The 21,909-nt window shown below is 47.7% G+C and overlaps 1 protein-coding gene across 1 annotated transcript in view; it reads right to left on the bottom strand.

Moving 5' to 3' along the window:
• CTBP2 (C-terminal binding protein 2) overlaps positions 1-20,712 on the bottom strand; it is a 142,333-nt gene extending 121,621 nt beyond the window's left edge. Inside the window, exon 1 of the mRNA XM_030031501.2 lies at positions 20,594-20,712. The gene's annotated coding sequence lies outside the window, so the exon portion shown is untranslated. The remainder of the gene's footprint in view (positions 1-20,593) is intronic.
• Between the last annotated feature and the right edge of the window lie 1,197 nt (positions 20,713-21,909).

Genomic DNA, 21,909 nt, shown 5'->3' with positions numbered 1-21,909 from the left:
AAGCTATGCCTTCTGATGTATCCCAAGCCTTCAAGTTCCCAGTAGTTTGGGTCTGCCCTCAACCAGGATCTGCCCGGCAGTGGTGGTTAATTGCAATTAACTCCAGTGCCATAACTTTTCCCCGATCAGTGAGCACTTAAACCAGAATTACTAACTCTAGTTATCGATGAGATTAAAAAATGGAAAAGGAAGGTATCACTAGAGTTTTTGAAACCAACACATTTCTCCAAGGCCAGCACCTGAACAAGATGCTCCACTGTCAGCCCAGGACTCAGCAGAGGTGCCTGCAGGTCCTGCTCTTCCCTCCTTCAGAGGAGGCTTCCAGTAACACGACTACACTCTCTGCTGCTTCTTGGCTTTTAGAACTTGCACAACATCCTCCAGTCTGCCAGAGCTAACCCACAGTCTGCCTGGTCATCCTGAAACACGGATGCAAGACAACAGGTCATGGTCAAAGGTTTGCCGAGCCCTACTATATTTGTCCCTGAGCAGGTATGACCTAACAGTTCTGACCTTTTCTGGGACAAGCATGAGTTTAGCATCTGTATTTGCTCAGCAAATACATGAAGTTTGCAGACGTCAAAATAGAAACAAGGCAAAATATCTGAATTCCCTGGTTTTGCTTTTTTGATGTTGATTCCTCTTTCGTTGCTTCCACTCTTAGCAAGAAAGCCCAAGCCCCTAGACACCCATCCATCTTGAGCTGGGTGACACCACCTGATGACACAAGTCCGCTTAAAGCAGGCTTTTGCTCTCAGGACTCACCCGGGATTACTGCTCAATCTCCTTTCTTGAAAAACAGCCCATCCTCAAAGGCAGCCAGTGCTGGACTGCTGGCTCAGCTGCCTGCGGCTCCAGCCCGTGAGGTTTTGCTGCCGGAGGCAGAGACGAGCAGGTAGCTGCTCCGGCGAGCTTGTGCACAGCAGCATAGAAAGGCTGACAACCCTGCCAGGAGCCAAAGCTCCTTATTTTCTGGAGACCTGCTGGGCTGTTTCAGATATCTGCCCTTGATGCATACGCCGTGAAAGCTGGAGTCCAGAGCACCAAATCCAACCGCTTTTCCTCTCCCCTAGGAGAGGTTTGACGGTTTTGGCCCAGCAGCTTCATCACTGTGACTGGTTCACCATAAAATGACCCCCCAAGAGGATACAAGCTGATGGTCAACAGCCCTCACCCTCTGTGATGATGCAGATGAGCATCAAGCTTGGTGTGCAACCACGGTGCCACAAGCCCAGGGCATCCCGAGAGGTCCTCCACCACCCCCCAACCACCCAGCTCCTCCGTGGGAGGTGCACCCTTCATCCCGGCAAGACCCGGCCAACTCCTCGGCTCTGCTGATGAGAGCAGCATGGCAGCCTGAGGCGAAACACAAATACCAATAAGCCAATGGCTGTTTTGGAAGAATCGGAAAAATTGTTGAGCAGTGATTTATTCGAGAGATTCAGCAGTTCACCAACTTTGCGAAGCTTTGGAGATGGTAAAAATGTAGCAAGTGAGTCTCTTGCATGAATAAAAAATTACATTTTACATAAATTAAATATATAATTTGATTAAACATGTTTATGTCTTTGCAGTGACATTTAGAATAGGAAGTATTCATTTTCTGTTTTGAAAGGAAAAAACTCTCTCAAATGTAATTTGAAGCTGTCAAACCAATCTTCTTTACAGATCTTTTAAATGTCACATACCTTCGAAAGGGAATGGCAGATTCCTTTTAAATATGCAATTGCAAACAGTCCAAGCAAAATCAAGAATTTATTAAAATATGCTACTGACATTTATACTGATTAAGTATAGCCCTTTCCTCACTCCCTTTCGATAGACTCCCCTACAAAAGATGTGTCACAACAGCTCCTATTAACGCTGGCCTCGCTGTAATTCCCCAACACACAACCAGCCCTTCCCAACCAGCAAAATCCAGCTGCCGGAGAAGAACCTGCCTCTTGTGTTGTACGGGGCCTAGCATGAATTTGTGGCTGCTTTACATGAAGAAATGTACTTTTTGATGATTTCTTACCAGCATGCCTGAAATTTATAACCAAAAATATTAACTGCACTTACTTTAAATCAAGTGCAGCACTATACCTAATGGCTCTAAATGGAAGAGTGTATTAATCATAAGCATAAAGAAAACCTACTGCAACTCATTTCAGACAACTTTATGCTAGCAACCTGTATGTTTCGTTTTATGATCACAATATCTATGCTTAGATTATTCATTATTCTCCCCAATTAGAACGCATTTCTGGATTTTTTTTCCCTTTCCCTTTTCTTTTAAGGAACAGAGAACGGGGACAGAGGAAAACCCTCTCAGCTACCAGCAAACGGTCAAGAGCAGCAATGATGGTAGATCCTGTTCTCACTCACTTCCCACCGACACACTGGACGTTTTGGGGTCATTTTATTTTTTCAGAAGACAAACAATTTAATTATTATTTCTCCTCCTCTGCCACCAGGCCAGTGAAGTGCATGGGCATAGCTCTCATTAGCACAAATGGAAATCCCCACTGTAAATTCTCCCCCGTGAAGCAACATTAAGAGCAAGGCCATCCTGAGCAAGCATACTCAAATTGGAAAATAAAATACACCTCCTATTTCTTGCTACCACCACAGGGAAAATGTAATGAAGTGCAGGAGATTAAGCCACAATTCCTGTATCAAATCTTCCTTGTACTCTATAATTACTCAACACAACGTTTACAACAGTTACTCCTTGATGATGAGAATTTGTTGCACGTTATTGAAAGACTTTATCCTAATGCTCTCAACTTTCTGGTGCATAACACAGCAAATTACAGCACGGCCATCATAACATAAATCACAATCACCACCACAACTCTGGCTTACCTAAAGCTTACACTCAGTATTTAAAAATCAGAAAATTACTAAAGGGACTTTTAGTACTGCAGAAAGCATGTCAGTGCCAGGCCACGGGGACACAAGGCAGCCTGCTGGCAGCACTCTGTGCTGATCACACCGCAGAAGGTGTCCAAAGCAAGCTTGCCCGAAAATAGCCAGGACCACAATCAGCATTTTCTTGGAGGATTCATGCATGACATTCATCATTATGCCATAAATGAATTTAATGTAGTTAAGGATGGAGAGGAACTTTGCATTGAGCTTCAACATCCAACCTCCCACCCTTGCCCGTGACAGGCGATGCTCTCTCCAAGGTGATCATATACGTACATGCACATTCACCACGGAAAATACACGCCAGTCGGTTCAGCTTGCGAGGGGCAACCAAGCGACTGCCCCCAGTCCCCTGCCCTTCCCTCTACCACCCATCGCAAAGGGCTTCCAAGATTTCTGGGGGTTCCCAAAGACCCCCTTGGGAATGACAAATATCCTCTGTGGCCAGCTACTCTACATTTTATGGATCTACCAATACCTTCTGCTGATATGACACTGATGATCAGTGTCACAAACGTCATTTAAGTAAAACCAGTGAAAGTTTAATACAGCCGCAGTCAAGCACATCACTTTTGATGGATTTGTCAAGAATGCAAAGTAAGTCACCGTTCCACTCCTCCGAGCTCCTCCTGTCGCTCCCCCAAATTACATCTTCTGTATGACTCACGCCAGCTGGGCCAGCGGAGGAGATCCTGCCTGACATCCACCACACCACGTGCACCCAGATAAACTCAACACCGCACGTGAAAGCTCATTTCTTCGTACAGCCTCTTGAAAGACATGGCGAGCAACATCTTCCAAGGTGAGGGCATTCAGCACCTGACAGCACAGAATCTTATCTACCCTGTCCAAGGTCCACATCATTTTTCCAGTTCCCACAAAGACAATGAATCTTTTTGCTAGCAGGGGCAGCGTTATTCCCATTTCTTGCACCTGGAAAGCGCTTCTTGACCAAGACTCTTCTGCAGTGTGGGGATAGCAAGGAATTTGTGTTTTGCCTCTGCTTTTCTGCTTACCCAGTTGCTTTTATACATGGTAGTACACAAATGCAGGAGCAACCAAACACCTGAGATGTAAATGGGACCATCTTAGCTTTGGTCGTTTCCATCCTCACTGATTTGTGGAATCCAGTCCCACCAATCCCTTTGGTCTGCAGTGCTGGGGAGCACAAGAGTTAAGCTTTCCTAACGTTTAAATCAACTTCAGTCAGTCCACAGTACTTTCAAGCCTCTGTAAGGTCTTCTTACAGGTTTTGTCCACAGAAACGAGTGGTCTGGACTTCAGGCAGGACTCCTTTCCCCTTCTGCCTTTCCAAAGAAAGAGTGAAGGAACCAACCACCAAACACTGTATACGCAGTATTTCAAGCGGGCCTCTCCCCTGAGAAGAATACCTTCAAACCCTGAAGGTTATACTCATTAAATGAAGCCTTGGGAGACGTCAGTGGGCTGCTTTCTGGCTGGCATTTTCTTCCCAGCCACTGCCAACACCAGGACATGCCACCTGGAAAAGGTAGGAAATCTGCCTGACAGGCTTCCCAAATGCGCAGCGAGTCTGATCCATGTCTGAGCTACTCTGAAATACAGTTTTTGGACCACATCACCAGCTGGTGTAAATCAGCATCACTACAGCAGCACGGCAGAGAGCGGAGCCTGGCCCCCGTCGACGCTCCGAGGCGCAGGAGCATCCCTGATTTCCTCTGACAGAATCAGCGCACTCGTCCAACGACGTTTTCCAGAGCCAGAGCAGGAGGTTTGCCTTTATTTCCACTTTACTGCACCCTGCTGACCCAGGACACGATGTGGAAATGCCGAGTATGGAGTGACAAGATTTAATAGTCAAGTGATAACACGTGTCTGGTGCTAAGAGCCTGCTTCTGGAAGACAGGTATTTAGCGACTCTGCTCTGTCGCGTGAGCAACCCAGGCACACAGACACATCCTCAGGAGGCCGGCCCGCAAAAAGGGCCATGCCAACCTCATGTCCTCTATGACAGCAGCAGAAGACACACTAACTCCACTCAGATTGGCTTCTCATTTAAGTTTCCCCACATGAGCTTTCCAATGAGGGCTGCAGCGTCCCCTCCACAGGAGTCAGTCCTGTCCAAACCTGTCCCCACCTCCAAGTAGCCCCTTCACTTCTCGAGTGTTTCCTAACCCGTGTCCAGCAGACCCACATCCTCCTCCATCTCCTCTGTCTCCATCTGCCATGGTGCCACCACACTAAATAGCACCAGCAGCTCCCAGCGTTAGATGTCCAGCAGGGACACCATTTCTCCCTCCTGGATCATGCTATTTGCTTGATTTGTGAAGCAGGAATAGGAGAAGCAGCCATGGAAGGAATATTACATGAAGATAGTTATGGAAAAATTATAGAAACATAACACAAACCCCATACAGAGCGTGTGAGTATGTAAGTATTTCTCCTGCCATAACATAATTAATGCAAAACACACTGGGATCATGTTCTTTATCCAATGCAACGCATGCATTATTTTTGTTGATCCGTCTGGTTGGGTTTTTGAAAGCCATCGCTTCCTGCATTCCACAACAGAAACTTTACACCCACAAAACCTGGTACCATTTCTTTTTATTCTTCCTGTCTTTATTCTATTTATTTATTCAGCTATCCAACGTGAAAGGCCATAAATCGCACTGCTACTTAAGTCACAGGGGGAATTCCTTTAAACATAAGTAAAAACTCATAAATAACTTCCTGCAGTCAACAATGCATTCATTTTCTTCTCTGCTTTCAGACTAATCTTCCAGCTAACAAATCAAATCAAGTACCAAAATGTAATTATTCCATTGTGATAATAATCTCCTACTCAAAGCATACCTTGGCTTATTTCTTCTCAAATTAAAATGAGCAGAGAGGCTCGGGCTTGTGGGCGGGAGAGGAGGAAAGGTTATGAGGCACTGATAAACCCAAGGTACGACAAGGAAACTCTTCAACTTGACCAAAGTCCTGCACCTTGAGCAGAAGGCACGCTAGTGCTAGGTTGGTGGAAAAAAGTGATGCCAAATCCAATTTAGACTCACTTTATGTTAATAGGATTCATGGTATGGTTTTCAAGGCAATGAAGTGCATGACCTCAAAAAAAGGTAACTTTAATACCGGGACAATTCCCCCAAACTTGCTGCAACCAATGCAGTTATAAATAAAGCCAGGAATTAATCTGTGACGAAGTCCATAAAAAAGGCAAGAAAGACTTTGCAAAATGCATCCACACAGGACACGTGGGGTGAACATTTATTTTACCCTCCACGAAATTTGCTGCTTGTGTCCCGTAATTAACCCTCAGCATTTCCAAACACAGCCTGCTTGCTGCGTGCAAGGATGGAGCTCAGTGGTCATAGCCACCGACGTGGGCATGTCGGGGACGGGCAAGATAAATGCCCTGGAGAAATGAACCCACACACAGATGCGGACTCGCCGTGTTACACCGCTCCACACCATCAGATTCCAAAGCGGTGGCCAGCGTCAACAGCGGGGCCAGAAGCATCAGGCTAAAAATAAACTGACAGAAATAAACTTGCCTTGGCTGCCAGCCTCCTGAGGAACCAAACGCACAGGACTTGAGGGGGAAAAAAAACTCTGCAGTCATCAATTTGCATCCAGCACTTTGTACTGCGCAGCACAGCAAAGGGACGGTGTCAGAAGCAAAAAGGTAAGAGATTCGCTGCTGGCCCCGGAGACCGGGCATGGAAATGCAGCGGAGACCGGGCATGGAATCGCAGCAGGCGAGCGGTAACCTGCCCAAGAGCATCCTCATCCTCCCCAGAGCGCAGCTGGGAAAGGCAGAAGCTGGCACACCGCGCACGGGAAGGTGATGCTGCAAGCCAGGGTCCGTGAAAATGGAGACAGAGGGCAGCTGGTGACCTTATTCTACATCACACTTATTTGCAGGTTTTTTTATTTTACTGTTTTATTTTGTCATCTTCAAACTAAACTCTCATCGCAAGCTTTTACATGCAAACACCTTCTGTAAGGCTTTGAAAGCGTGCAGATTTGTAACACTGAAACAATAAACCATGCCAGGCACACTCAGATGTTAACATTTAAAACACTAGCATTTTAGACAACAAATATTTCATTTCAAAGGCTGCAGGTGCATAAGCCCAGTGTGTCGAATGGAGCCTCGCTTACATGGCTCCAGCAGTGCCGTCCCTTGCCAGCCCTGTGCCTCACAAATGCAGCCACACCTCCAAAGCAAACACCTGGTTAGCTTGGATTCCTTCTTAATCTGATTTACAGGACTGTTTTTATATTAGAGAGTTCAGGAAAGGACGTCAGAACTATCTAAAAGCTTTTTTTTTTTTAAAAATTAGCTGGTTTGAGGGAAGATGCACGTCACAGGAGACTACGCTGTGGGCTGCTTAAACCCTTAAAATAAAAGGGCATTATTCTGAAAACGCTGATGTATCCTTCAACGAGAACCACCATCAATTCATTAAATGAATTGTCTCCCCGACACAACACACACACACACGCTACGACTTGAGGAAACGCCGTTTCCGAACCCAAGCCCCAGCTGGTGCGGGGAGGCAGGGGGGAAGGCAGGTCCCAGCGCCAGACACGTCCCTCGGCTTACGGCGAGGCAGGGACGGCCGCCAGGCCAGCGGCCACGACGCGAGGAAAAGTCTTCTGCAGCACTTTCCTCCCAGCGGACCTTATCTGGAGTTTTCTCAGGGTTGTTTTTTCACTTCAGTGTATTTGTTTGACACATTTGAAGTGAGATATTCCTAATTCTGTACGATAGAAAGTGATTTTTAAAGGAGCGCTGTGAGTTACTGATGAAAACATACATTTAGTGATTTAGAGGGAAAAAAAACAGAAGAGATTTTGCTCCCACAGCTGATGGGGAGCAAGAGCCACGGGGCTCCCCTCTCCTCCTTCCAGACACCCAGCATGGGCTTGGCCAGCTCATTTAACCCACCTATGCTCCGCAAAATGTTTCGAAATCCTCAAATAAAGACCTCATAGTGTAATAAAAAAATCTCCTATCACTTCTACCAGCCACTTAAACTCCCTAACACTCACTCAGCACTGAGTTTACATCAGGAAGGAGAATTAACCAGATATTGAACTGATACTGTGCCTGTTCAGCAAATAACAGTACGTTGGTAACTTCTTCATGACTTTACAGAGTTCCCTGTAATTCCCAGGCAGCCCAGCCTGGCCACGCACTGGAAACCTGACGTTTCTGGGTACACTTCCATGCAAGTTATTTCAGGCATTCAGGTCTTGGCTGGTGGCACATGAACAGAGCATCACTCACCCGACACGGCGTCGGCAGGTACAGACGCCTACACCTAGAGGAAAGTAAGACTGGTTTCCCTTAGGTATAAGAAAACGACAACTTCAGTGACTGCTCTGCACAGCTCCTCAAAGCAGGTCTAACCACTGAAGGTAGCCAAGGTACCAAAGGACGGTCACTGAAATTACAGGCAAACGTTAATTTGTTAACCACATGCAGACATCTCACACTCCTCACGCTGCGGGTGACGTTACTGTCAATGGAGGTGAAGAAGAGAAAGTCATGAATTGTTGGAAGAGGGTTAGTTTGTGAGTTTTTAATCACAAATAAGGCTCAGCGCGGTTCCACGCCACCACGGGATAGGGAGCGAAAAGACGACTGCCCCGAGAGCGGCAAGAGCAAAACTATTGGAGAACAGAATAGAACCAGCCCGCGCCCGACGTGCGCGTTTCCGAGTGCCCTTTTCCAACGCACCGGCCAACAAAACAGGGAAAGACGAGACGTACCAGGGAAGCAGGGGCGACTGCTGCGGGGGCTGTGAGCTGCGGGGCGGCCGGCACTTTGGGGGTCCACGGACCCGACCTGGGGGTGCCTGCACCTTCTCCTGCCGTGGGGCAGCGTGTGGGGCAGGGTGACCGGGCAGAAGCTCAGCAGGAGTGAGGATAGAGAGCAGGACTGCCTGAGCATCTCGGCTTCACGTGGCACACAGCTATCCCAGGAAACAACACATTTTTTATGCCTTTTTTTCCTATTTGCTATTTTCCAGTCCCCAAAAAGCTACAGGACACAGAGCACCGTTACACGTACTGCAACCTGAACACAGCAGGAAATTTTAAAATTTCAGCTGCATACACAAAACCCTCTAACACATGTATATTTTATTTGATTTACTGCGATACTTTTCTTCCATCTCTTGAAAGTAATTTTTCTCCAAAGCATAACTGCTTAATTGGCAAGTGTACAAAATATAATTACGCTGCATACAAGTTACAATATTGCTTATGGGAATATCACTGTTGATAGATTCTGCTTTATTTTGTGTTTAATCTCTATTAAGAGATCTGTATGAAAATAGCTAGGTACTCTTGATTTTATAAACATGACACGTCACTCAGTCATTTCTCTGCCTAACCGAAGCCCAAACAAATGCAACTTAAAGACAACAGAAAATTCCTGGGCTAGCCTAACGCGTCAAAGTTAATAAAATTCTTATGTTTTCCTCTAATGAAAGTGCAATGCGCAGGACGCTAAAAAAATTACCAACGTCTCCAGGCTTAGGTTTGTCACATCCATTACACTACCAGAGCGATGTAAGGACATCGTACATAGGAATACATCGCTTTTAATGACAAATTTAGGGGGTTTTATTACATTCCCCACAAGGACCTTTGCAGTCGCATCTTTTATAGCGGAAGGATGAAGAAGCAATGCTAGTCCCAACACGGTGAACAGTGCCCGGTACTCAGCAGCAAAAAACTCTTGTCCTTTGTGCCCCTGGCTCTCCCCAGCCAGGCCAGTGCAATTCCCATTGCATCCGCAATTCCCACTAAATTGACATTCAGCCACGCCAGCCCCACTGCCACCCCTGGAGTAATTCCCCATTCTGCGAGCATTTACACACGTGAGTAACATTACGCATGGGAGCCGACATGCTGTCTGGAAATGGGTCTCGGTGGTCTGACAGCTAACTATTATCAGCATGTTTTAAGTGCCTTAAAGGTTTATTTCATTTGCTTGAGTAATGAGATTAATGCGATGTTTGTTTGTTTAAGCTAAATCATACAAAGCCAAACATCTAAATGTCCTTAATTCACAGCATTAGCCCAAGCTGTGTTACCATGCGAGTCCATCTTACTATCCTGCTTTCAACTGCACCAAAAAATTCCCATTTTGATCCAGTTTCACTCCCAGAGGTCAGCAAGCACACAGAGACCTCGAGTGGCCAAATAAACCATTAAACATTGCCATGCGCTGCCTAATGTTTTCATGCGCTCCCTGTTTTCTTTGCAACTAGGCTTTTAATATATTCAACTTCCAGACCTAAAAAGCCAGTGTAAACCCAGCAGATATGTACCTCTGTGTGTGTGTATATATACATCTATATATCTATACATACTCAAGCACAACACGGACCGGAGCCCAGCAATCCCACAAACCTCATCCATGAATGATGGACGAGATGGACAGACCAATATGAAAACTCACCTAAAAGCAGAGTAAATCTGCAAACATCCAGCTGTACAGTCTCACTTCAAAATAAAAATAAATTGCACACAAATGCATTGGTTTGGTTCCAATAGAGACACAAGCAAGGTATAATTAATTTTTAAATCTGGGTTTGACCTGTTTTGATCAGTTTGCACTCCTGTCTGTATTCTTCTGCTCAAAAGTTTCCCACCAGGGCTGGAGTGACTTCTGATGTCCCGTGGCCACCAAGAGCTGACTTGGAGTTTGAATAAATACTGCGCAATTAGATAAAGCACACAGCTATCAAAAAAAGTAATCCTCCCTCATTTCCTTCCTCCACCTAAACTTATTCGCATCTGACCCAGCCATTAGCCATAATACAGGCTAACGTGGCCCCTACTAACTTCTTACCTAGTGCTAAGTACCTGGTGTTGATGCTGGAGGTAACTCATCCGTGCAACGGATACGAGGAATTTTTCAGGGAAATGGTGGGAAAATTAAAAACCTACGCTCTTTCCTGAGCACTAAAGGTCACATCCTGCAATCTCCACCTTCAGATACAGGTCTCGTCTCTGCAAGTCATCCTGTTGAAGAAAACCCGCAATGCTGGTGCTTGGGATCTGCAAACATCTGGACGCTCTCATTTAAACGACGGGCTTTCCTGGATTTTGAGGTCAGAAGAGACCACTGTGATTTTCCAGCTGACACACTCCACACTAACTTACCTAAATTAATCCCTGCTTGAGCGTCGCTCACTCCAATGAATAAACATCCCTGAATTTGGTGTTTCCAAAGGTGGAGAAACCGCCAGCGCCTTCAGCAGCCTCCTCCACCGTCAACGGTGCCGAAACCACGGACCTTAGCTCTAGCCTTTCCCTGGCTTCACCTTCCAGCTATCGGGCCTTGTTAAAACTCTACCGGCTAGACCCAAGAGCTCTTTATTATTCAATTTATTTTCCCCATGACAACAATAATTGCCTTAACCAATTTCCCTTCCGACACTCTCCCGGATAAGTCAAGCGGACGGAGGCCCCGGACCCTTCCCCTGCATCCCTTCCCGACTCCTTCGGCGTTCCGGCAGCCCTCCGCAGACCCTCCTCGACAGGCACCGGGGACGCGGCGGCTGCCACGTCCCTCCTCCAGCCCGGCAGGCACCTGCCAGCGCAGGCAAGGAGCACGCAAGACCTTTGGCCATAATATCATACCGGCAGCGCTCGCTCGTGACTCCTTGCTCCTCTATAAAGACGTGATTTCTCCAGACAGCATCCTGGAGGTACGGCCTGCGATTGTTTCTCTTAGATAGAGAAATTTACAGTTGGCCATCTGAGAAATATTACCTGCTTGTATCCCAGCAATACAAATTGCTTTTACCAGCGGTCATTCCTTTTCATTATTTACCACTCTCCCAATCTTAGTGACATTTCAAGCTTTAGCAACGGTGACTCTCTGCCTTATCACGGGTTGCTCACAAACACGTTAAGCAGCGTAAGGACAAAACTGAGTGCTTGGAGAGGCTGCTAGAAACGGATGTTTGGAAATTACTTCTGATTTTACAACTGTATTTTGGGAGCTGACAGTCTGCCGGGTCTCCGCCAGTCACTCTTCTGCGCATCCCCAGCCACAACAGCGGTGCTGTACCAAGCTGCATTTCTTGCTGAATTTTAAAATCCCCGCAGCTACCTTTACCAATCCCATCAATGAGCTTTCTAAATGAAAAAAGAAAAATTAGTTCGACAGGATGTGCTGCCCCTAAACTCAGGCTGATGGAGACTGAGTGCATCGCCGCCCTTCCCTCCTTCATTAAACAAGTCCCCTACCACCGACTCGCATCGTTTGCCCAGGACTCACGTCAAGCTGACAGGTCTGTGTTACTCAGCCTGGCCCGCTTACGGCTTTCCTATAATAATACAACATAAGCATTGCTACAGTTCGCAGGGACTACTCCAGTATTTCAAGACTTAGTAAAAAATACGCGCTACTGGCTCAGTTTACTCTGTAAACCTCTTCAATGAGAGATACCAGGGCTGACGTACAAAGGTCTGACTAAAGCAGTGGCTGTTTAACATTCACTTCTACCACAATCATAACGGGCGTCTAAACATACCATTACTTTTTCTGCACCCCCAAAGTGCAATATTTTTGTCTTTTCTATTAATGTCACCTAGTAACCTAGTTTTATTTCTAATATTTTACAGAAACTGTTGGTTGTTCTCATCACTACCAGCCGCAGCCTCTCTCTGCATCCCTTTGCCTCTCTCCTCAAGCTTTGATTTCTACTCTCTGCTATCGATTCCCCTCTCGGGCACTCGGATGTGCAACGTTAACCGTATCGTAAGGGCTGTGCATCCCATTTCAGCTCCCAGCACCTTAAACAGCCTGGGCTGGAAGGGTGATGGCTGAAGGTAAAGCAGGCAAGCGGAGACCCGCTTGGCCAGATTCTTCCTTCTGATACATCAATCAAATCACAATTTTTTCAGAAACAAGCGCAACAAAAGTCACTGGCCGCAACCTGACTGCCTGGGGCTAAATATGAGTGAGATTTCATACTCCAAGCAAGGCTGGAACTAGTACTTAGTGAAGTTGGGTCACCTCCAAGAAAGCACAAATGCAAGAAATATGTTGAACTTTTGGCTAGACAAAACTAAAATTGCACTTTGTCTCCCCAAATCGCTCTGCGCTGCTTCTTTCTAATGCTCACAGCTTTTGTTGTCCAGAGAGAGAGATACAGATCTATGCTTTCTGCTCCTCAAACTTTACAGATGGGAAAAATATGTCAGAATAATACAGAGTTGCCTGAAAAAGCAACAGGCACTGCCACTTTGGATGCCCTGACGCGGCTGCGCTCGCGGCACACCACAGCCCTGCCTGACCCTGGCCACGGGGCTACCAGACACACGGGCATCCTGGTGCTTCACCCAGGAATAATATTACAGCATATTAAAAAATTTTGTTTCCTTCTAGGAACGGAGAATAGGTAGAATAGGTATTTCTTCTGAGAAACGCTGCTGTTATTAGCAAAGGGTAAAAGTTGAAGTTAGCATAGGTATTCCAGTACTAAACTTCTGGATACCCTAACTCCAGGCTTGAACGTTGCACCATACCATTTTGTATAAAAATTGCTACTAGCTTAGACAAGTGGCAAATATAAAACTTACATGAGCTTGTGCTGCGGGATCATGAAACTTTAGATAACTGCAAAATCATGAAAGCTGATGGAAAGGGTTTTTTCTCCATGTATTGAATCGAAATTAATTTCATCCACAACTAATTACAGCAAAGCTCAAGTCTCTCAACTTTTAAGTGTAACGTCTGGTATTTAGCCTAACTACTTCACCTAAATTGCTGATTTCTTCCAACGTCCCCTCTCACGCCAAACATGGTTTTCAGCATAAAGATAATAAAAAAGTGGACACTTTATGACAGCTCTACAGGTACCACTACCATCTCTTATATTTGGCCTAGCATGCTTTTAAAGGGGAATTTACAGGGTTTTCCCTCCAGCTAATGCAAACAAAGGACATTCCCCCAGCCCCCCATATTTTGTCCTGAAACTAAAGGGTACGCTGATAAAACCAAGGAGGAGAGTTGACGAGGAAAGCCAAGACGCAGTTATTCGAAGGGGCCTGCAGAAGGCCAATTTTTAATTAAAAGCTTTATCTGGAACACAAACTACGAGCTCCTTATGCCCAAAGCGTTCCTAGTACATCACCCGCAGAGAAATGAGGTGCTCACGGAGACCTCACACCCTGGGGGAGCCTCAGCCAGGTACCGACGTGGATGTCGGCACGCACGCTTGGGATGCTGTAACAGAAAAGATGCAGGAAAGCCGGGAGACCCCCTCGACGACGGCGCTGCCGCCGTGCTCACACCGGCAAGCGCAAGCAGGGCCAAAACGGAATTGTTTATTGAGAAGGGAGGGACCGTGTCACGGCGGCTTCCCCTAAATATAAACTGGAATATCCATAAAGGCAGGCTGAGGACCTGCAGAGCTCATCGCACCCCACAGCGCGACACCCGTCGCCTGCACAGGAGCCAGCCGTGTGATTAATTGTTGGTTTTGTTTATTTTCTGTGCTAATGATGATGCTATCAGTTCCACCAGTGCATCAGCTGTGTGGAACCTAATGGATCTCTATCTCCTCCCTCTGCCTCTTTTGGGGCCGATCCTGCACTCCTTGTACACCCATCGCTTTTCTCAAAGCCCACCAGCATTTCAAAGGGGCTCAACCATACTCCCAGCCAGGGTCGCTTATACCTTGCAGAGCCATACATTAGAGTTATTACAATAATAACCAAAAGCCAGGCTAATTTTGGAATATCCTACAATTTTGTGCCAACCTCCGCAGCACAGAAGTTACTCTTTTTCCAAACTGAACGGGTCGCTAAAAAAAAAATGATAGGCAGCATCCATTACATATCTGTTATATTTAGCAACAGAGAATCCATCTGCATTATTCCTGGTCTCATTAAAGACTTGGCTCCTTGTAAATATTATGTCTCTAATCCACACATTCTCCCTCTGCGCTGTGCTTCAGGGGTCTATTTAAGTAATAATTGGTATGCGTTGTTGCAAAGAAATAGTGGCTGAGTATTTGACAACACTACACAAGTTAATGTACACGGGAGCAACTGCGGCGGTCCTCGTGTGACAAATCAATTCAGAGAGGTTCCTACCAGCATCTCCGCAAAAAACTCACCGCCAAGGTACCCTGCGCTTTCTGCGCCTGGGGCTGAAGAAGGGTGTGATTTGGTCAACCTTGATTTGGCCACCGTGGTGGCAAAGGTCCTTCCTAATCTCACGCTGCTCGGACTGCTGGTGGGGATTAGGGAGAGGGCCTGGGCGAAGCAGAGCCCAAAATTCAACAGGTAAGCAGGTTGTTTTAACCATGTAAAGCTTATTTCTGGCGGGAGGGATGGGCGGAAGCCCAGAAGCAGGGCAGTTACTTTCAGCAGGGCCACTGGTTTTTATTGGCTTAAAGTATACATGAAATTACTGCCAGATAAGGTTGGAGGAGCAAGTCATTAATAATTAAAATCTACTACTGACGTATTTGAGTAACTTGGGTTTTATTTGCATTTTACAGTAAAGTCCCGGAACAGATGGGACTTTATGGAAGCCTATCAAGATGCCTACCGTGATCCACCCAGAAGACCATGTATTTGAAAAACAAGGTGGAATTATCCAAAATAACCGTGTAACGCAAGCGCATGCAGCTCCAGTCAGCTGTGGAGCAGGGGGACCCTGAAAGGTGATGGCATCCCGGGGGCTGTCCTCTCCTGGCAAAACCGCAGAGCAGGGACAAGCCTCCGGCATCCCCCCGGAGAGGACTCTGCTCCTGGCTGGACTTCCAGGATGGGCTAAAAGCACCATAAAAATCCCAGAAGTGGGCAACCTCATCACACAGCAGCACTGATTACCTCCGTGAGGGGTTGACGGATCCATCAAAGCCGGTGCTAACGATCAGACCACTCTGGTTCCACCAGGCATTTTTCCCCTCCAACTATTCCAGATGTATTTCTTTTTAATAATCCCATGGAAGCCACAAAGAATATAACACCGGCACTAACAAATCATTACAGAGCAAAAAGCCACCACCAACTTTGCCAGCAGGACCACCAAGATCTTCCCACACAGCACCACCGTGCTCCCCCCTCACCCGACCAAGTACAACAAACCCAACCGGCCAAAGCGAACCCCAAAGCCGGTGCAGCAGGGATTCTCTCACAGTCTCAACCCACAAAGTTCAAGTAGGGCGTCAAATCTAGGTGAGATTGGAGCAAATTTGGACTCAGGCCCCTCGTGCCTTGAAGAAGGAGGTGACAAAATGGGATTTCTGTTTCCCAACAGTCCAGTACCTCTTTTCCAAACAAGAAGTCTTCACCTTTCTCTTTGCAATCTCACCATCACGTTTCCCAAACGTGACATCCCGCCAGCATTACCACCTCAGAGAGGAGAAACAAAAAATAATTTAAAAACTCCAGATGTTTAGTCCTGTGAAAACAATTCCTGTTTTTTAAGAAATCATTAGGGTTCAGGGTGCACAAAAGAGGAGTGCACACTCATAAAGCTTCATTGGTCGTTGTAGAACTAAATAAATAAGAACTGATTCTTCAGTGCTCTGTTACCAAAAAACTCCTGCTGACTTCAGAGAAAATGTAATCTGGGGCCTTTGCAACACTCTGTAAAATGCCAAAGATCCCAGACTCCTCACCACGGTGGGGCTGAGCTGAAGGAGAAGATATGCACGGCATAATGACAAGGTTTGGTTTGCGTGCCCTCGCTGGGGCAAAGGACAGTCACAGCATTTTTCATCCTTTCACCTAAAACTTATCTTTATTTTACTTCCTCTGGCAAAGGAGAAGGAACAAAACAACGAACCACGGGAACACGGGAGAAGGAATGAGAGTTGGCCCAGGCGCATGTGGGCATGACAAAGTCCATTTTGGAATCGCATCTTTCAGCATCACGTACAGCGGTGGAGAAAACGCCAATTCCTGGCTAAAATGTTTGTGTTGTCCCAGTCAAGAGCGAAACCAGCGGTGACGTGCCAAAACCTCCCCTCCAAAGTTTCAGCGTTCCCTGCAAGAGGGGACCCAAACAACCACCCCGCACTCCCCCCTGCACTCGCCTGTGAGCCCCGATGCCATTCCTCCGGTCAGAGCCTATAATCTAAATATCCTTAGCGCAAGAATAATTTTCATTTTAAGAGTTAAGTGGGCTGTGCTGAGGAAATAAAAGATATTTCAGGGCTTTATCCTTCTTACGACAAAATTGTGATTCCTACTGGAGCAGGACAACAAATATAAAAATTACTAAGATCCATATCACATTTCCTTACTCCCTGTTGTATCCAAATGCCAAGAGCTAGGAGACTGGCTCAGGGTGCTGTTCTCAAGCTCTGCGGAATAACCAAACATACAAAAAAGCGTGATTTTACTGGGGGGGGGGGGGGGGGCGAAGCTGCAAACAGATCTGGGGGGGGGGAAACTGCTGGGGGCGAAGGGTCCCTGTACTCTGAAAAATCCCGAATTTCTAGGGCAGGTGTAATCACCCCAGTCTGAAAAGCTCTTCACCAGCAGCTCCACTCTCTACTTCTTTAACTTACTACAGCCAGAGTATCAAGCAAAGAAAGTAATACTTGCTAGATCTGATGTGAGGAGTAAATATGACACCTATCAGATTTTTTGAGACAGCATCATCCATCCACCAGATTTTAACAAAACCCTTGCAAATTGCCAGTGCTGTGTTTAGAGAAGCTTTTGCATTTCTTCCGCTTAAACACGAAGCCACTTTCAATTCCCACAGCTAGTAAACAGCACCACAAAACCAGTGAAAATTAACCTACCTTTTCCAAAAGCTTGGGTAAACCCAGATTCGTGGTTTTTTTTCCTTAAAGTACCTATTCTTAACCAGAGTGAGCTGAACTGAAGAAGTTTTATTTGAATTGCTGCCAGCCTGTTGGATAAATTGATTTTCCTGGCCAAAGATTTCAGTACGCTACTTCCACCTCGTGCCTGGGACCTCATACTTTGAGGCTGATGTTTTCCCTGATATGAGGAATTATCACTGGACAAGTCTCTGTACTGAAACAAGAGCATTAAAAGATGACAGTCTGTGCTACAGTTTTTGCTGTGAGGAAATTCCTTTGAACGTTTTCCATCTAGGAAGAGCAAAAGTGGAAAAGGGCAACAACTTTGCCCTCGAAAAGCGGGTTGGGATAAGAGAGACCTGTCAGCGAACACGGCTGTGGGGCTGCAGCTCTGCAGGGCATCACGGTCCGGAGCTGCCCCGGCCAGCCAAACCTTGGGAATCCCAAACAGGCTGGGCCAGGAAGAAAACTACCTTAAAAACAAGGGAAGCTGACTGCAAGAAAACATCATCTTCAATTTGTAGGCTATGAAGTTGACAATAAAACTCTGGACTGAGGAAGCATCTGGGTCTGAAGTTCTAAGGGAAAAATGAAAAGTCAAACACTCGGGCAATCCGCATTTCAAAACACAGGAGCTTTTCACGGCTCTGACTAAACTATCTTATCTTCTCTTCAGTTTTAGACATGCTGGGTTATGAGTTTTAAAGGGAAAGATACTTTGGTTGTCCACGACTGGAATGGCTCAGGTGAAGGGAATAACTGCCCGCAGCCCCCAGATGCGCCCGGGTTCGCTAACGATGAAAGTGAACCTCTGTCCCCACTCCCTGCTAATGACTAACAGGTGGGTTTCCCAAACGCGTCCAAAAATAAAAAGCTCCTTTCTAAAAATACCGCCCTGCATTCACAACGCCAGATTTTCCAGAAAAATACTGACGATAGCTGACGTTTCCCGAACAATCGCTTTTATAGGAACTTCAGGCTGCCCCTGCAGCAGAAAGTTTTGCGAGGCGAAGAATACAAATCTTTGTTTAAGATTCGAGCCCCGTGGACGAACCCATTCCCTCGGCCAGCTCCGGAGCTCGAGCACAAATCAGCTTTATGTTAATAACAGATTACAGAACACATCGCCACAAATAATTTTTTTTTTTTTTTTTTTTACTACAGGATGCGTAATTGAAATGTCTGCGATTCAACAATCACCTCTGAATTCATAAATACCTCATAGTATTCTGAACACACTCGCCTATAATGAGACCGTCTTCAATTTTCCTTGGTAAAGAGACCTTTAAAGAATGCTAAAGCAGGTCGGCGCCCTTATGCACTGATGGAAACAGGAACAAAAGCATTTTGTCACCAGGCATCTCGTCTATCATTATTTTCTTCACTGTGCTTAAACAAACTGAAAAGTATGTGCTCCCCCCCCCCCCCCGCCGCCTAAATATCTGCAATAACTGCAATTTCATTCCCGTCGGTAAGCCACCATCTGTATGAAAACAACGGTCCATTATACCTAACCGTCACCGGCTATCGTTTTTCCTGCTTCACTAATGTTTTTTAAAACACGGGATTAAAATGTCATACCATCCCTCACGTTCTAGGGAGCCGTGTGTACTCCTCTCCTCCGGTCACGGTATACTTAATCAAGTGTGAATGATTAAAGTACTTCAATTAGAGCTACGTACATTCATTGCAGGCAATTCAAAGGCAGCGGAGAAGTGTAGCTGAAAGAAGAAATTACTTCTACTACTTTGAGATCTCCATCTCCCACTTTCCTCCTCCCTAGCACAGCCAGGCAGAGCCATGGGACCCGGCAAAGTACCAAGCGCTAAGCCCCAGCCAGGATTTACCTTAGGGGCACGTCCCTCGGCAGGACAAAAGGCTATTCTTTCCCCCTCTGCAAGTCCAGCAAGTTGGGGTGGGTGCTGTAATTTTTTTTTTTTTTTTTTTTTGGTGAAAAAGAACAACACGCGTAAATCCCCGCACCCGCGCAGCTCCTCTGATTTTGCTTGCCGGTCGTATCGGGGGAGGGTTTAAAATTTTCAAACCGGGGAAGAGGGTGGGGGGGGGAGGAATAAGATAATACATAAATATTGGAGAAATTAAGTCTGGGGTGTAGGCTCCGGGGGGGGGGGGGGAAGGAGCGAAGCGCGGCCCGCGTACCGCCCTGCCCTGCGGACACCCGGCACGGCGGGGTTAAGCCCGGAGAGTTGCTAAGTGATTGAGGGGGCGAGTGCGGTTCTTTAGCCAAAAGAAACTACTAATAATGAAAAAAATTAAAATGGAGAAGAGTAAAAATATTAATTTTTTTTTTTAATTTTTTTTTTTTTTTTTAAAAAAACCACAACACAACGGATCGCGGCCGCCTGCTCCGCGTCCCCCGGCCGCCGCGGATGCGGCGGCCGGGGGACGCGGAGCTGGCGGCCGCTCCGCGGGTTTCCCCTTCCCCAAACTTTCCTGCCGCCGCCCCGTTAATCCCCCGGCAGATGTTGTCGGCGGCTGCTCGGTACTAAGTAAACAATGCGGGGCCCGCCACAACAAAAGATTTCCCACTTCCACCCCAAGCTCCGCGCCCGCCCGGCACCCGCGCAACTTGCGCGGCCGGCCTCCCACCACCATCAACAGCCCCCCCCCCCCCTCCATAATACACCCCCCTCCTCCTCCCCTACACCCCCCCCTCCCTTCTTTCCTTTTCCTCCTCCATCCCCATCGCACGGGGGACATCGAAGCAAAGATGTCCTCGCCTTCCCTTGTCCTTCGCGTAGCGCAGCCCGGGCGACAGCACCCGGACGCCGTTCCCCCCCCCCCCCCCTCACCCCCCCATATACACCCTCACCACCCCCCCATAGACCACCCCCGGCCCGTTTTACCTGCTCCCGGCCCGGCCGCCGGCAGCCCCGCACCGCGCTTCAGCTCCGCATCCCTTCCCCGCATCCACCACCGCCGGGCTCTGCTTGTCGGAGATCCACCTTAAAAACGCCACCAGCTCGCACACCGCACAAAAAAAAAAAAAAAAAAAAAAAAAAAAAAAAAAAAAAAAAAAACCCAACTTAATCCTTCCCCCCCCCCCCCCCTCCTCTTCTCCGCTCTCCTGCTCCGCCCGCCGCCGCGCCGGGAGCGGACGGGGGCAGCGGAGCCCCGCCGCGGAGCCCAGCAGCAGCGGGGAGGATGCTAATTGCAACTTGGGGGGGAGGGTCGTTGGTTTTTTTTTTTTTTTTCCTCCTTTTTTTTTTTTCTCCCCCCTCTTTTTTTTTTTTCCACCCTCTTTTTTTTTTTTTTTTTTTTTTTAAAGCCAGAAAAGGGGGGGGAAAGTGCCCGGGCGGTGCTGGGCGGAGCGCACTCTCCCCCTCGCCGAGCTGGGTGAGCGGAGGGAGAGGTAGGGGCTCTCAGTGCCTTTTTTTTTTTTTTTTTTTTCCGTCTTTTTTTTTTTTTTTTTTTTTTTTTTTTTTTTTTTTTTTTTTTGGGCAATAGGCGGGGTCTCTCCTTGCAAACCAATGACACAAACCCACATGGACCAGCCTCGCCCCCTATAGATACTCTTCACTACAAATAGGCTCTCTCGGGGGATTAGTGGATCAGCTAAAGTACAAACAGACGCAGCGAGGAAGGGGCGGGGGGGGGGAGAAACGGGGGACGGACACACACACACACACGGACAGACAGAGGGAACGGGACCGGGCCGCCCCGAGCGCACCCGCGGGGAAGGGGCTCCGCGGGGCGGGGAAGGGGCTCCGCGGGGCCGCGGTGCCTGTTGCGCTCGGCGGCGGCCCGGGGGGGGGGGGGTTGTGGGTGGGTTTGGGAGGGGGGGGGCGGCGTGTAGGGCCGGCAGACCGCCGCCTTTGTTCGGCCACCCGCGCTCAACGCGCCCGCGGGGCTTCCGCGCTTTGCCCCGCACCCGTGTACGTGTCCGTGTGTCCCCCCCCTCCACGTCCCGGTCGCATCCAGGCTGGCATTGCCAGGCCTGGGGACCGCTAGCGGGGGTGGGGGGGGACACCCAGCACCCACGGGATCCGGTACCGAAGTCCGGCCTGCGCCCCACGCCTCTTTGTATCGCCGTCATCCCTCCGCTTGAGCGTGCGATTATTATATCGTACCCGTCCTCGCCCCGCACAGGGTTGGAAAGTGATGTCGTGAGGCCGGGGAAGAAAGGCAGGCAAGGCGCGCTCGGCCCCCGCCGTTGACATCT

The sequence above is a fragment of the Aquila chrysaetos genome, chromosome 11, assembly GCF_900496995.4.
Source record: "Aquila chrysaetos chrysaetos chromosome 11, bAquChr1.4, whole genome shotgun sequence".
Classification (NCBI taxonomy): Eukaryota; Metazoa; Chordata; class Aves; order Accipitriformes; family Accipitridae; genus Aquila; species Aquila chrysaetos.
The sequence above is the reverse complement of the archived record's forward strand: the minus strand, read 5'-3'. Positions and strand labels throughout refer to the sequence as shown.